Source organism: Pithys albifrons, chromosome 34, assembly GCF_047495875.1.
Source record: "Pithys albifrons albifrons isolate INPA30051 chromosome 34, PitAlb_v1, whole genome shotgun sequence".
Classification (NCBI taxonomy): domain Eukaryota; kingdom Metazoa; phylum Chordata; class Aves; order Passeriformes; family Thamnophilidae; genus Pithys; species Pithys albifrons.
The window spans coordinates 1,360,841-1,376,935 of record NC_092491.1 but is presented as its reverse complement, the minus strand read 5'-3'; the positions used below and the strand labels follow the sequence as shown (position 1 = coordinate 1,376,935).

Sequence of the window (16,095 nt, the reverse complement as noted above, 5' to 3'; positions counted from 1 at the left end):
TGCCACCTGTGCAGAAGCGCCTTGAGCTTTGGCTTGACCCAGGGCCTGGATTTGTTCTGCGACATCTACCAGCTGGCAGAGCATATAAAGGTGAAGGAACACCTGGCATTCTGGGGAAGGGAGCAAACCCCTGGCACTGGCACCCTGGGTGTGCAGCGCTTGGCTGAGTCAGGGGCTGGAGGCACTGGGGGCTGGCAGCTGCCAGATGCCATCCCAGTTGTGCTCTGCAGGAGCTGCTGGAAGAAGAGCCAAGGGACCGACTGAGCTCGGACATTCGGCATCTTTCCATGCTGGCTATTGAGGATTTAAGGTTCCTGCCCAACCCTCCTGGGCCCCCTGCCCCAGAGCCTCTGATGCCACCTGTGTGACTTGTCCAGGGGCTGCTCCCAGCAGCAGAGTCCAACTGTCCCTGCTCTCTCCCTGCAGCTTGGTGGAAACAGCGCTGGAGGGCAAAACCAAAAGCCTCCTGTCTGCATGTTTCTCCAGCGTCTTCTGGCTTCCCCCAGAAAGTGAAATGCTGGACCTGGACCTTCCCCTCTATGTCAAGGTAAGTACTGAGGGAGCTCCAGGAGCCCCCAGCCCCTCTGGACTGCTCTCTGCCACAGCAGCAGAGATCCAAGGCTGGGCAAGGTCTCAGCTTTGCTTTCCCACCCTTGTACCCCTGTCCCCTTCCCAACTCCTGTGCCACAGCCTGCTCTGCCCCCAGCAGATTGTCTCTTCCAATGTCTCTCCCAGGAAGTGTGGGCCTCCTCCTCTTCCCGTGGCACTGGGAGCTGAGATGGGTCTCCTGCAGGTGGGAGGAACAGCAGAATCACTGCCACTGCTCTCTGTGTTTCCACAGACCCTGAACTCCATGGACACCATGCTGAGGACAATGGTGTTCAGCTTTTCTGCCTCCAGACTCAGCGAGGAGCTGCAGGGCATCTTGGAGGTCTGGCACAGGCCAGGACGGGGGATCCCAGGGCTGTTGTGCTACCTGGAGGAAGGGTTTGCCCACTCCAGTCTGGGTGGTCCCCAGAGCAGTCCCGAGCAGGCAGAGTGCCCTGTGCGCAGGGTGCCCACCTCCTGTGGGAAAGCAGGGGCTGGCACCAGGCTCTTGTGGAGCACGGTGGCTGCAGAGGGTGGCACCTGCTTTCCTGCCTGGCCACGAGGTTGGCCCAGAGCCTTTGTGCCAGGCCTGGGAGGAATCCCAGGGGCAGACACCCCCAGACAGGCTTTGCTGGAGGGCAGAGGAAGCCTTAAGAGATGCTGCCAGTCCGGCCCCACAGTGCAGCTGCGCTGCTGCTGCAGTTGGTGTCTGTTCCCAGGGCTCACCAGCTGCTTCTCTTGGGCCAGATGCTGCTGGACTTTTCCAGAGATGAGAGAGAGGCTGTGAGGGAGAGGGCTGTGGGGAGGATTGATGTCCTGATCCGTGTGCTGTCCGACTATTCCACTCTGAGGGTAAGGACCAGGCCCCCTCCAGCCCGGCCATGCCCACATCCCTGCCGCTCTCCATGCCAGGGCTGCTGCCCATCTGACTGCCCTGACAGATGGGCATGCAGGGCTTGCAAAGCCTGAACTCACCAGGAATCCAGCCCTGGCTACGCTCCTGGGTGGGGGGCTTTGGCACCAACTTCCTGCCCTCAGCCCTTCTGCTCATGCCTCCCTCATCCAGGCCGGTCTCAGAGTTCCAAGAGGTGTTTCTGCAGCTGTCTGCTCTGGAGAGATCCAACTGCCAGTTCTAGGAAAGCTGCTGGGACATCTCCTCCTTTTCCGATTTTCCATGGAACAAACCAGCTATGCAGCTTTCCATGCTCTTTTTGCTCTGGCTGAATTCATCTGTAAGTAAAACAGTGCAAGCACTTGTGAGCTTCATCCCTCTGCATTCAGACATGTCCCCACACATCTGCTTCCTGACCTCCTTTGCCCCTCCCAGCTGCTTCCCAGAGCATCCCAGCTGCCACTTTGCTGCAGAAGCTGAGCGCTCTCTAGGCCAGGATCTCTTTGCTGCTGCTCTTCCTCCTCCTGTTCCTTTCAGGACCTTGAAGCCTGCAGCTTTGTGGGCCCCACAGCCAAAGCTCCTCTTGACTCCCATGTCCCAAAGCCACATCTTCCCTGGTAGGGAAGAGTAGATCCACACCTTGGCTGGTCCCTCCAGCCCCTGTAGCAAGAAGCTGTTCCTGATGCCCTCCAGAAATCCTGACTGCTCCTGGCCTGCCCTTTTGCCAGCAGATCTCAGGGTGCTCTGATAAACTTGCTGGCAAAGCTTCTCTGCCTTGCTGACTCTTGTGTGTCTCCCCTGCTGTTTAGTGGAATCAAGAGCAAAGGACCCAGAAAGCCAGTTCCCCTGGGAAGCTGTGACCACCTCCTCGCTGTGTTTCTCCAGTGCCAGGGACTGTGCCAAGGTAAGGAGCTGTGCCCTTGCTGGGACTCCTGTGCGTGGCATCAGCAGGTCACTCGTGAGAGCAAAAGGACCCAGAACCAGTGGGGCTGTGTGCCCTCACCTCCCTGGCCAGAGGATTCCTGCCATCCTTGAGCAGGGACAACACGAGGACTGCAGTCCAATGTTCCCAGGACCAGCTTTAGTCCCAGGAGGAGTTCCAGTCCTCTGGGCAAGGCCCTGGGTCTCTGTGCCCAGCACCCTGTGCCCATGAGCCCTCCTCCCCCACCTGGAGGGCCCTCTCCCCTCATCTTCTCCCATGCAGGGACTGTAGGCACTGCAGCTTTGCTGTGGGTTCTGCTGTGGCCAGGGCTGCTCGTGCTGCTCAGCCAAGCAGTACCAACAGGACACTCAGTGGGATGTGTCTTCCTTCCTGCCTGCCACAGGCATTTGGACAATACCTCTGGTCTCATGAGAGGGCAGATGTCATCCTTGTGGCCCTTGGGGCGATGAGCGATGCCAGCATCCATGACAAGCAGGTGCCCAGCAGCATGCTGGATGTGGCCTTGGAAGATCCAGCCTTCTGGCTGACAGATGTAAGTGACCTGTGGCTGGATTGTCCTGCCCTTCAGCCCTGCCGAGCCTTCTTCCTCCCTGCATTCCTCATGCCAAACACAGGTGACTTGGGCACCCAAAGCCACCCAAAGGCAGAGAAGAGGAATGCAAAGGACATGGCTGTGCTCCAGGGGCAGCACCATCCTCACCTGTGTCCCCTCCAGGTGCCCAAGATAGTCAGCTGCATCGTGGAGAACCTGCAATCCATCAACACAGGGCCAGCCTGGGAGAAAGCCGAGTCACTGCTTCTCCTGCTGACCCACGAGTACCCCACAACAGTGGTCACCCTCCTGTGCAAGATGGCTCTTAGAGGAGACAGGTACTGGCCCTGACAGCCTTGAGGGTGGGCTTGTTCCATGTGAGGAGAGGGCCCCAGAGACTCTCTGGCTGTCAGAGCCCAGGAATGCTGCAGGAGACTTTGCAGAGTCAGGCTCTCATCTCCCCACACCTTCCAGCCTGGGGGGCTTGGCTGGGTTCCCAGAGCCACAGCTGGCCGAGCCAGCCCAGAGCCAGCAGCCCCACGAGGAACACCCCTCAGGCCTGTGCTGCCTGCCCGGGCAGGACCCCGGGGACCCACAGCAGGGGCTGCCAGGGGCAGGTTCTGGACAGCTGGACTGGGCCCCAGCACTGGGGCTGAGGCAGCCCTGCTGACAGTGCTCTGCCTTGCAGAACTGCGCCCACGCTGTGGGAGCTGATGTGCTCCATGCCTGAGGTTCTGGAGAAGGTCCTGAAGGAGTTTGCCAAGCTGCTGCAGAGACAGAGCTTCAGCTGCTCTGCAAGAGGGTCCCACACCCAGTCCAGGGCTGTGAGTGCACAGAAAAGGCCCCGATCCCCTCCCACGAGCCCTGCAGGCTCTGCCGGCCCCTCATGCTGAGTTTGCTCCTGCAGTCGCCCTCCAGGCAGGCTGAGCTGGAGCAGTTGGGGGACGAGTCCGACGGTGAGAACCATCAGGGCTGTCCCAGTGTGGTGACGGCCAACCTGCTGCTCGGAGGCCTCGTGGGGCTGTCAGAGCGAGCCGAGATGGTGAGCAGGGCTTTGTCAGGGGCAGCCACGGTGGCAAAGGGGGTCTGGGGCTGTGTGTAAAGCAGAGGCTTGGCCTGCTCTGGGGGCCAGACTGCTCCAAAGCAGGGTGGTCACTGCTCCAAACGCCCTCCTTGCCATGGCAGGGCCTGGGTTGGCCTCCCAGGGGGCTTTTCAGGCACAGATATTTTCACCCAATAGAAATTGTCTTCTTTACACAGGCAAGAAATATTGAAGTCTTCCTGCCGGGCATGATGAAGATCCTGCAAGATGGCAGGGAAGATGCCAAGATGAAGATCCTCGTGGTCTTGCGAAATGTGCTGGGTCAGCTGCAGAAGAGAAAGGCCAGCTCCATGGCTGTGCAGCTGGTGGCGAGGCTCCTGCCCCTCTTTGACTCGGTAAGGCTGATGTGGGAGCCTCAGCCCCTCCCATGGGCACTGGGCAAAGAAAGCTGCCCTGCAGCCCAGCCCTGCAAGCAGCACTTGCAGGCGGCAGCTCCGCTCCCCTGGGCTGTCCTGGGATGGCTTCTGGGCCTTGCAGGCCAGCACTGCTTCTCTGGAATCTGATGCTGGAGCACCTGCCCTCACCACAGCCATGCCCACGCCCCACCTCACGCCGGGCAGGGAATGCTGTTTCCAAAGCTCCCTTTTCCTCCTTCTCCCCAGGAGTGCAGCGAGCTGCGAGAGATCTCCATCTGCATGTTCACACACCTGCTGGAGTCAGTGGTTTGGAGGGATGAGAAGAGGATGAGGAAGGAGGTGCAGAGGGCACTGGTCCCGCTCCTCTTCCGCATGAGTGACCAGACCCCCAGTGTGGCCGAGGTACAGATGTCAAGGCTGAGCACTGACACAGAGAGGAGTGGACTGACATAGCCCAGGGCTCCTGGGCATCAGGGCAAGGGCTCCTCCAGCAGAGCCTGTGGGAAGAGTCCCTATGGAGCCAGCATGAGCAGGGGCACACACGCTGGCATGGCCATTCCCAACACCTGCCATACCTGTTCCTGCCGGCCTGGGCAGCAGCCCACGGCCACCAAGGCCTGGACAGGTGCAACTCCACAGGCTTCTCACTGTTCCTGAAGGTGCTGGAGGCCAGGCCTTTGAGCCTCAAGCCCTGTCCCCCAGAGCTGTACACAAAAGGCTCCCAGGCATTTGGGCTGGACATGTCCCAACTTCCTAAGGGCAGGATGACCCCAGGAACAAAGGCAAGAGCTCTTCTTGCCCAGCCCCTGGTGCCATCCCTGAGCTAATGCTGTCCTGCAGGCTTCCAGGGAAGCCCTTCTTGGTGTCTCAGAGCTCCTGCGGTGGAAGACGCTGCAGCACCTGCTGAAGAGAGAGCGGCTGTGGGAGCTGGGAGCGTGCTTGGTAGGGACAAGCCCCAGGGCCCAGGCTGGGGGAGGGCTGTCCCTGCCCTGTGTCTGGGCTGTGGGCTCTGTAGCTGAGCAGGGCCTGGAGCTGCATCCTTGTTCCTGCCCTCAAGAACAGACCCTGAGGTCTCTTCTCCAGGCCCCTGTCCCCTGCCTGCACCCAGCAGGACAGGAGGGCTCTCAGTACCAGGGGGAGCTGGCAGGAGGTGCTGCTCCGCTCAATTCCGTGGCAAGCCTTGAGAGGCATCCCTTGTTCTCTCTGCAGCTGAAGAAGAGCAGGAGCAGGACTGAAGAGTACCTGCAGCAGAGCCTGCCATACCTGCAGGACCCTCAGGATGACGTGCGCCTGGCGGCCGTCAGGTTCATCAGTGAGTCACAGCCGCTCTGGTGCCTCTTTGGGCAGCTTGGCCACTGTCCTGCTGCTGCAGCAGCAACGAGGGGCAGCTCTGTGGCTGCCCCAGCCCCGGCCACCCTGGGCAGGGCCTTGACCTCCCTGTGCCAGGCCTTGCTCAGTCCCACTCCCGTACACTTCTGGTGGCTCCTGGGCTCAGCCCTGCTGAGAGGGAGGACGGGCGGGCTGGGGGTGCTGCTGCTGGGAGCAGGCTGGGCAGCAGGGGCTGATGGAACTCTGTGCCCAGGACTCATCTCACGGCGCCTGAGCCACCAGACCATGGAGAGTCAGGCTGAAATTCTAAGTGGTGAGTGGGGAGCATGGTCTCTCAGCAGTCCAGTGGGACTCTGTGGACTTGGGGGTTAACCTTGGCTCTCTTTCCTTTGGTCACAGCCCTCCAGCCCTTGGAGACAGACCAGGATATGTCTGTCAGATCCCTGGCAGCTCAGACAACCTTGTTTCTGAGGAGTCGTCCCATGCAGCCAAGATCAAGAGGCATTCTAGGAGTGCTGTGCTGCTGCTGGCCGTGAGCCTGGCAGAGGTTCAGCTTTCCTTGGGTCAGTTCTTCAGGGTGCTTCCTGCCTCCCTTCTCCAACAGGCTCTGCAGCTCTCTCATATCTTTCTTTATGTTTTCAGCAGAACCGGCAGGGAACATGTGGCAGAACTCTGCCAGGGCATTCTGAGCTGATGACCAACATTCTTGGTGACACACATGTGGAAGCCACCTGGCTGGTGGTCTCCTCATCCTCCTGGTTCCCTGTAGGCACCTGGGTGAACCCTGGGGGAGGAACATCCATCTGGATACAGAGCTGACCTTGATAATTCATTGGGATGAGCAGATTAGTTGACTTTAGGCCTGTGGCAGGACATCCCCTCCTGGAATGTCCAAGGCAACAGTGCCCTCTTTGCAAATGTATCAGTGCTGGGCTGAGAAGGGACTCCTGGTTGGAACCACTGTGGCTCCCACCCAAAATTTACATCCTGATGGTGAGGCAACCACTGGAGTCAAATGACTGTCAGTCAATCCCTTTATATGAACGGGAACCAACTGGGGGGAAAACGGCTCCTCAGAGGCCACACCACACACAAGGTGGAGTGTTGCAGCCCTGATTCAGGTGGGTCTGGAGGACCACCTGACAGGTTTAGTTTTCACCTTAAAAGGACATGTTTCCAGCCTCAACCAATTGGAGTCAGACCACTGCACCTGGGGTGGGGTCACTTGAGGTCATATATACCTGTGTTTTTGAATAAACTTGGGATTTGCTTTACATCACATTGGTGTGTGCAGTCTCCCTAGCGCAGGTTTGCAACAATTGGTAGGACCTCAACGTGATTTGAGGACATGGAACCCACCTGCAGGCCTGCCTAGAGCCTTAAGAAGTGGCCCCCGAGAGCTGCTATGCCCCAGTTTTTTTGGGTGCTTTGTGGAGAAGCCCCTGAGAGCTTCTGTCTCCCTTAAACTTGGGAGTTTTGTGTAGTGGCCCTGAGAGCTGCTGGAAGAACGTGGACTGAAGGAACCACGACCTTCGAACCGGTGAGTTAAAGAAACATGGGAAACTCCAACTCGACTAAAACGAACTTATTGCTTGATAGATTTGAGAAACTAGTTCGTGTTACAAAAACAAACATTGAAAGACAAGCCTTACAGGAATTTTTGGATTGGTGTTTCACCCGAGGGCACCTAACAGATGCCAATTCCACGCTTTCCATAGAAGTGTGTGATAAAATTGGGGCAGATTTGTGGAATTTAGTGCAAACTGCACCCGATGAATTTCTGCCGCACATTCCGTCATATGCAGCTGTCAGGAAAATGCTGTTAGAGGTAGAACGAGCCCGTAAAAACCTCGAGCTACCAGAGAGAAGGGAAAACAGTCAGTTTCTGCAGGGAGGTTTTTCCCCTGAACATCCTTCTGCACCGCCGTGGGCACCGCCGCTCGCAGAAACGCCGCCGCGGTTCCCCTCTCCGCCCGTGCCGCCTGCGGGACCCCCGCTGCGGTACCCACACGTGGCACCGCCCGTGCCGCCTGCGGGACCCCCGCCGCGGTACCCACACGTGGCACCGCCCGTGCCGTCCGTTGGACCCCCGCCGCGGTACCCACACGCGGCACCGCCCGTGCCGCCTGCGGGACCCCCGCTGCGGTACCCACATGTGGCACCGCCCGTGCCGCCTGCGGGACCCCCGCTGCGGTACCCACACGTGGCACCGCCCGCTCCCGCTCCGGAACACCCGCTGCGGTACCCACACGTGGCACCGCCCGTGCCGCCTGCGGGACCCCCACCGCGGTACCCACACGTGGCACCGCCCGCTCCCGCTCCGGAACACCCGGCAAGACCACAGCAACCTTGGAATCAAAGCTTTTCCACGCCGTTCGTCGCCGCAAAAAGCCAAGAAGTCGTCTTTGCACCGCCTTACAACTACCAAGGAACAGCCTGTGCACAGCAAATGAGACCACCGGCTGCGCTGGACCTCAGCAGCAACCTTGGAACCCCACGAGACACACCGCAGAAAAACAAACCGTGAGTGAGTTTTATTTAAATCCCAACTCCGAGAAGGCGCGATGGGGAATGCCCTCAGCCGAGAGAGACATGTGGAGGGGGGGACAAACCCCGTGGAGTTTCTCTCCCCCTGCCCATCCACCTTCGGCGCCAGCTCCACCGCCGCCGCCGCCAATGCCCTGCAGGTACCTCGGGGCTGGGGTCGCCCCGCCGCGCTCCCCGCTGCCCCGCGGGTACGCCGGAGTCGCTCCGTTGCGGCAGGAGACTGTTGAGGCAGACATTCCAGCAGGGCTACAGCCGCCCGGCATAACCGGGAAAACAAAGAGACCACGTGCTGGCAAAGCCCGCGAAATCAAACAAAGGAACGGCGCGCCCTGACCACGAGGCGCCAGGACCGCCCAAACCCCCTCCCTACTGCCTGCCAATCACAGCGCATGCGCCAGGCGTGGGTCCGCCGCAGCCCGCAGGGGCCGGGGGCGGATCAGTTCCCGCGCCACCCCCACCACCTCCTGCGTGGATCGACCGCGTCATGGAGAGGGGAGAGACTCCTCCCCAGTGGAGCGGAGCCACCGGAGCTCCCCCTGAGCGTTCCCTTCACTGCGTGCCATTCACAGCGGCAGCGTCAGCGCCGGTCGCGCAGGACCCAAGCGCTGCAGCACCAGCGGGGACCCTCTCCCCGATAGCCGTGCGCTGCCCGCAGCTGCCAACACCAGCACGGGAACCCCCCGCGCCGGTAGAGACTGCCCCCGCGCCGGTAGAGACTGCCCCTGTGCCGGTAGAGACTGCCCCTGCGCCGGTAGAGACTGCCCCTGTGCCGGTAGAGACTGCCCCTGCGCCGGTAGAGACTGCCCCTGTGCCGGCAGAGACTGCCCCTGCGCCGGTAGAGACTGCCCCTGTGCCGGTAGAGACTGCCCCTGTGCCGGCAGAGACTGCCCCTGTGCCGGCAGAGACTGCCCCTGTGCCGGTAGAGACTGCCCCTGCGCCGGCAACCTGGTACCTGCAGCCTCCATCACCGACAGCCACACCCACCAGCTGTATCCCAGAATGGAGAGCAACAGACAAAGAAGCCTCTGTTTGGGACATGCTGGGAGGAGCTGGGGATCACGATGTAGTAAAAAAGGGATTTGAAAGATCCAAAAATGCTGCTTTAGCATCTTTTCTAACCTTCCTAGAACAGGGAAGCCTCTGGTAACTCAAAAGACCATTTCAGAAGCCTTCACAGCTATGGTGAAGCCAGATGAAAAGCATCTAGCCACCATAGTTCAAAGGGTAGTTAAATCCAGAGAGTATCTAAGTGTATCTCTTGCATTTGTAACTTGTCTTGTTGCTGTTACTAATCAAAATGTATGGATAATGCTTTCTCAACAGGCAAATCTAAAAAATTTCTGCTCAGATAACATGGTTAAAGCAGGAGAACCAAACAGAGTGTGCCTTATAGGAATACCTTATCATAACATCAAAGATTTCATTCCTTTTGGTATTGAGGAAGCAAAGGTGTCCTGCAGTGGTACTGGAGAAACCATAACAGACATCATATGGCAATTAATAATTCCTTAGAGAGAGATCCACAGGAGCTAAGGTTAGCAGGAGCTCTCCCTGGAAATGAGTCATGTGTTGAATTTCACCCTGTGCATTCCAGTGTATGTGAATGGTCAAACAAACACTGGGCACAGCAATATTTTCCTGTGGGAAGCACAGATGTCACTCCTCATAATAAGAGTTACACCAATAGCAGTTGGTGTTGGAATGTTGTTGGTTCACAAAATACAAGTTACCCCAAAACAAGATTGGTTCACACAAAAGGTAACCAGAGAAGAGCGCTGCCTCCTGGATATTTCTTAATTTGTGGTAATAGAGCATGGCCTGGAATACCTGCCCAGGTGAAAAGTGGACCTTGTTACTTAGGCCAGCTGACCAAATTTACACAATCAATACAAGAGCATGTTAAGTGGTCTAGTCCTCAAGCTGAGGAAAACACCACAGAACAGTGGAGTGATACAGGACATTTGCTGGCAGCAGTTTTCTCCCCAGTTGGTGTAGACAGAGCATTGTTTATTGCAAATGCTTAACTACTGGGTGCAGGAACAACTAAACACCATTGCCAAAATGCTTAATGATTTCTCAACAGATGCTGATAGCACAGAACAAGCAGTATCACAAAACAGAGAAGCCCTGAGATTCTTGTTGATGATTCATGGTTACCAATGTGATGAGTTTAAAGGGATATGTTCCACAGAATTAAGCAAACACTCCAAAGAAGCACAAGCAGTGAAAAATAATCCTGACAAGCCAACAGTTGACATTTCTCCTTTAAAGAAATGGGTTCATTCCCTAAGCCTGATAACCTGGCAAGAAGCAGCACTGATTCAAGGAGTATTGATCCTGGTTGTTATTATGATTTGTTTGATTGTTCTTATTTGTGGACTACTCATTAACTGTCCAATCAAACAAGAACAGTCCAGTTCAAGAGCATGTTGTTTAGCCTGTATGTTGAAATTCTGTTAACTTTCAGTTAAAGTGCAGTTTTGAGCTTATTGCACTGCCAAGTTGCCCAGCAGGATGTAGGGATGAGGACACCTGCCCCCCTCAGCTGCTGAACATTTTCTAGAGAGCGTAAGATCATCAGTACTTACTCTCTTTCAGTGTTGGTTATGTTTAGCCTTTGTGAATTTCCTCTGTGAATTCACACTTGTTTGCTGCTTTACCAGGAGTGTATAAGGACTAAAAATCAAAGCTTCATTCTCAGACCTCTGTGATGGCCACACAGAAGTTCTGAGAATGGACCTTGAACATAAAGAGATTTAGTTCAGCTGGACTGAACTTGCTTCTTTGCTAAGGGAAGTCACTCTGCACTCTTGGACACTTTGCACAGAATTTAATAAAATTTGTAGTTTGTTTACAGTGGTTTGTGCAGTGACGACTGCACAAAGAGACCACAATTTCACACGTGAAAGAAAAGTTTCTTGTTTTGCACTAGTTGTAAGTTTGCAAATTCCAAACATACATGTCTTAGTCATGTATTGGTTTGTGTGAGTTTACAAAGGTTACTGTACCTCCTTCCAAAAGTTCTATTTTGAAAAGAGAGGGGGAGGTGGGGATGTGTAACCTGCAAATACCCTGTTAAGTCTTGAATTAGCAAAATTTAAGATTTTCAAAATGTTATTTCTCAATTTTCAAAATTTTCAGCCTTTCTGTTCAAGTTGCAATATGCATGATGTGTATTCTGTTGTTTGCATTTTGCTTTGTCCTTTGAAACAAAAGGGGGAGATGTTGCAGCCTCTAATTCAGGTGGGTCTGAGTGACCACCTTACAGGTTTCGTTTTCACCTTAAAAGGAGGTTTCCAGCCTCAACCAATTGGAATCAGACCACGGCACCTGGGGCGGGGTCACCTGAGGTCACATATACCTGTGGTTTTGAATAAACTTGGGATTTGTTTGAACATCACATTGGTGTGTGCAGTCTCCCTAGCGCAGGTCTGTGACACTTTCCCTTCCCCTTTCCCTTTCCCTTTCCCTTTCCCTTCCCCTTCCCCTTTCCCTTCCCCTTTCCCTTTCCCTTTCCCTTCCCCTTTCCCTTTCCCTTTCCCTTCCCCTTCCCCTTCCGCTTTCCCTTTCCCTTTCCCTTCCCCTTTCCCTTTCCCTTTCCCTTTCCCTTCCCCTTTCCCTTTCCCTTTCCCTTTCCCTTTCCCTTTCCCTTTCCCTTTCCCTTTCCCTTTCCCTTTCCCTTTCCCTTTCCCTTTCCCTTTCCCTTTCCCTTCCCCTTCCCCTTCCCCTTTCCCTTCCCCTTTCCCTTTCCCTTCCCCTTCCCCTTCCCCTTCCCCTTCCCCTCCCCCTCCCCTCCCCCTCCCTTCCTCTCCCCTTTCCCATTTTCCTTTTCCCCTTCCCCTCCAATCCCTTTCCCTTTCCTTTCCTTCCCCTTTCCCTTCCCCTTTCCCTTTCCCTTTCCCTTTCCCTTCCCCTTTCCCTTCCCCTTCCCCTTCCCCTCCCCCTTCCCTTCCTCCCCCCTTTCCCATTTTCCTTTTCCCCTTCCCCTCCAATCCCTTTCCCTTTCCCTTTCCCTTTCCCTTTCCCTTTCCCTTTCCCTTCCCTTCCCATTCCATTTTCCTTTCTCCTTGCAGATTTCTGACTAAGCCTCCCGTGTGTTATAGAAATAGAAATCATCATTTTTCCCTAAAGAGCCCAAAGAATTTAATTCTGTTTTTCTAATTACATCAAGAGTTGCTCAAAAGCGAAAACTTTGCAGGGCAGTGAAAACCAGATCTAAAATAGCTTCAAAAACTCCTAAATGTGAGGGGAAATTCTACACAAATGAAACGTGTGACAGGGAAGCCACAGGTGTGCACGAGCTCAAGACAGTCATAACTTGGGTTGGGTTGGCCTCTTGAATTATGTTTTAAAATGTCCACTTTGCAAAAAGCAGCAATCTAATTTGATGCTGGCTGGGTAATTCTGTGCAACAGTCTAATGCATCCTTTCTCCAGTCTCCAGGGATTCTCTAACCTCTTGCCACTTCCCCTAATCCAAGTTGTATTGAGCTGCCCTGACTAAAAGGTTCCAGAGAGGAAAACAAGCAGTTTGCATAAACAAATACTGGCAAAGTTCAAACACAGGCACCAACTGAGATAAGGAGAACAAGGCATTTGCATTTTGCTGCCATTTGTATCACACGGAAAAAGGTTTTGGGTACTCCAACATAAGTCACAAGATACGACAAACAGGGTAAGGCAGAAGGGCCAGGAGGGGTTTGGGGGGCTCTGGGAGGCTCTGGGGGGTCTTTGGGGGCTCTGGGGTGGCCTAGAGGGTCTGAGGGGATCTCTAGGTGTTCCCTGGGGGTCTTTGGGTGGATCCAGGGGGTCTGTGGGGTGGTCCAGGAGAGGTTTGGGGGGCTCTGGGGGCATCTTTGGGGGCTCTGGGGGGATCTTTGGGGGCTCTGGGGGGTCTTTGGGGGCTCTGGGGGTCTTTGGGTGGCCTAGAGGGTCTGGGGGGGATCTCTAGGTGTTCCCTGGGGGTCTTTGGGTGGATCCAGGGGGTCTGTGGGGTGGTCCAGGAGAGGTTTGGGGGGAACTGGGGGGTATTTGGGGGGCTCTGGGGAGCTCTGGGGTGGTCCAGGAGAGGTTTGGGGGGAACTGGGGGGTATTTGGGGCGCTCTGGGGAGCTCTGGGGTGGTCCAGGAGAGGTCTGGGGGGAACTGGGGGGTATTTGGGGGGCTCTGGGGTGGCCCAGAAGAGGTTTGGGGGGAACTGGGGGGTCTTTGGGGGCTCTGGGGGTCTTTGGGTGGCCTAGAGGGTCTGGGGGGATCTCTAGGTGTTCCCTGGGGGTCTGTGGGTGGATCCAGGGAGTCTGTGGAGTGGTCCAGGAGAGGTTTGGGGGGAACTGGGGGGTATTTGGGGGGCTCTGGGGAGCTCTGGGGTGGTCCAGGAGAGGTTTGGGGGGAACTGGGGGGTATTTGGGGGGCTCTGGGATGGTCCAGGAGAGGTTTGGGGGGAACTGGGGGGTCTTTGGGGGCTCTGGGGATCTTTGGGTGGCCTAGAGGGTCTGGGGGGGATCTCTAGGTGTTCCCTGGGGGTCTTTGGGTGAATCCAGGGGGTCTGTGGGGTGGTCCAGGAGAGGTTTGGGGGCTCTGGGAGGTCTTTGAGGAGCTCTGGGATGGCTTTGGGGTGGTCTATAGGGGGTCTTTGGGGTGCTCTGGCAGAGTCCAGGAGGGGTTTGGGGGCTGTAGGGGGGGGTCCAGGAGAGGTTTGGGGCACTCTGGGGAGGGGTCTTTGGGGGGTTTGGAAGGGATTGGGAGGCTCTGTGGGGGTTTTAGGAGCTCTGAGGATCCCTGGGGGGGTCTTTGGGGGTCCCTGGGGGGCCTTGGGTGGGCTCAAAGCAGTCAGTTGGGGATCTGTAGGGGTCTTTAGGGGGCCCAAAGGGGACTTTTGGGGGCTCTAGAGGACCTTTGGGGGTCTATGGGGGGCTCCAGGAGAGGGTGGAGGGCTCTGGGGGTCACCCTGAAGATCTTTGAGGGGGTTCAGAGGTTTTTGGGGAGTCTCCGGGGGTCCTTGGAGGTCTCTGGAAGGTGGGGGTTCCTGTGGGGTCCTGGGGAAGTTTGGGGAGTCTCAACATGTCCTGGGTGGTCCTGGGGGTCTCCCAGAACATTCAGGACTGTTGGTGGCCCCTCCCCAGTTCTATGGGGACTTTGGGGACATCCTGAAGGAGACACTGGGGCGCCTGCAGGACATGGACATGCTGGAGTGGGCGTGGACCCCCCTGCTCAGCCTAAAGCAGGTGGAACTGGGGGGCTAGGGGGTCTCCAGGATATCCTGGGGGTCTCCAGAGGGGTTTGGGGGTCTTCAGGAAGTCTTGGGGATCTCCAAGAGATTTTTGGAGTCTCCAGGATGTGTTTTGGGGTCTCCAGGAGCTCCTGGAGGTCTCCACAATGTTTTGGGGGCCTCTTGGGGGTCTCCAGGTTATCCTGGAGGTCTCCAGATTGTCCCGGAGGTCTCCAGAGGGTTTGGGGGGTCTCCAGGTGATCCTGGGGACCCTCTTGCTTAGCCTCCAGCAGATGGGGAGCTTGGGAGGTTCCAGGGAGGCTCCAGGTGGTCTTGGGGGTCTACAGGGTGTCCTGAGGGTCCCCAGGAGGCTTTGGGGGTCCTCAGGATGTCTTTGGGGGTCTCCTGATGGTCCTGGACATCTCCAGAGGATTTGAGGGGGCTCGAGGAGGTCATGGAGTTTCTCAGAATGTTTTGGGGGTCTCCAGGATGTTTTCGGGGGGTGTTCAGGAGTCATTGGGGACCTCCAGCAGGTTTTGGGGGTCCCCAGGATGTCTTTGAGGGTCTCCAGGAGGTTCTGGGGTTTTCCAGGAGCTTTTGGGGGTTTCCAGGAAGTCTTTGGGGGTCTCCAGATGGTCTTGGGGGTCTCTGTGAAGTCTTTGGGGGTATCCAGATGATTTTTGTGGTCTCCAGGAATCTTTGGGGTTCTCCAAGAGATTTTTGGGATCTCCAGCTGGTCCCCTCTGGGTGGTCCTGGTGGTCCCCCGTGCCCCCCTGTGCCCCCCAGCTGCAGACAGAGCTGCTGCTCCAGGAGGGTCCCTCCCTGAGCGGGTCTCAGGAATTCCAAGGATTTCAGGATCTTGCCTGGAGGTTCTCACTGTTCTTCGTCCCCCCACCAGGCCCAGACCCGCCTGGCCCTGCACAGGTAGGGGGACCTGGGGAGGTCTGGGGGTCCCTGAGCGGGATTTGGGAGCACTTTGGGGGTCCCTGGGGAGGATTTGGGAAGATCTGGAGGTGATTTGGAGGGATCTGAGGGCGATTTGGGGGTCTCTGGGGGTGGTTTGGGAGGGATTTGGGGGGTTTGGGAGGTCTCGAGAAAGGGATTTGTGGGGGAATTTGGGGGGATTTGTGGGTCCCTGGAGGTGACTTGGGGAGATCTGGAGGTGGTTTGGGGGGGTCTGGAGAGGATTTGGGGGTGATTCAGGGGTCCCTGGGGAGAGGGCGGGGGGGGGTCAGAGGGGACTTGGGGTCCCTTGTGATGCCGAAGGGGTTTTTTTATGATTTTTCAGTTTTCATATTTTGTAGATTTTAGTGAATTACTTTCAGCAGCTTGTAGCACAAAGTCCTTCTATCTCTACCCCTGCTCCAGAACAGGCAGCTGAGATCTGCCAGCTCTTTAGTCTCTCTCTCAAGGTACCCCCCAGACTGCCCCCAGGATCCCCCAAACCACCCCCAGGACCCCCCAAACTGCCCCCAGGATCCCCCAAACCCCCTCCCAGGACCCCCCAAATACCCCCCAGCCCCTCCTAAACTGCCCCAGGACCCCCCAAACCCCCCCTAGGACCCCCAAACTGCCCCCAGGACCCCCCAAATACCCCCC

The 16,095-nt window shown here is 56.7% G+C and overlaps 1 protein-coding gene across 1 annotated transcript in view; it reads left to right on the top strand.

Annotated features, from left to right (window-relative positions):
- The window catches only part of LOC139684170 (zinc finger protein ZFP2-like), a 152,486-nt gene that overhangs the window by 110,811 nt on the left and 25,580 nt on the right, over positions 1-16,095 (top strand). The gene's annotated exons all lie outside the window — the stretch shown is intronic.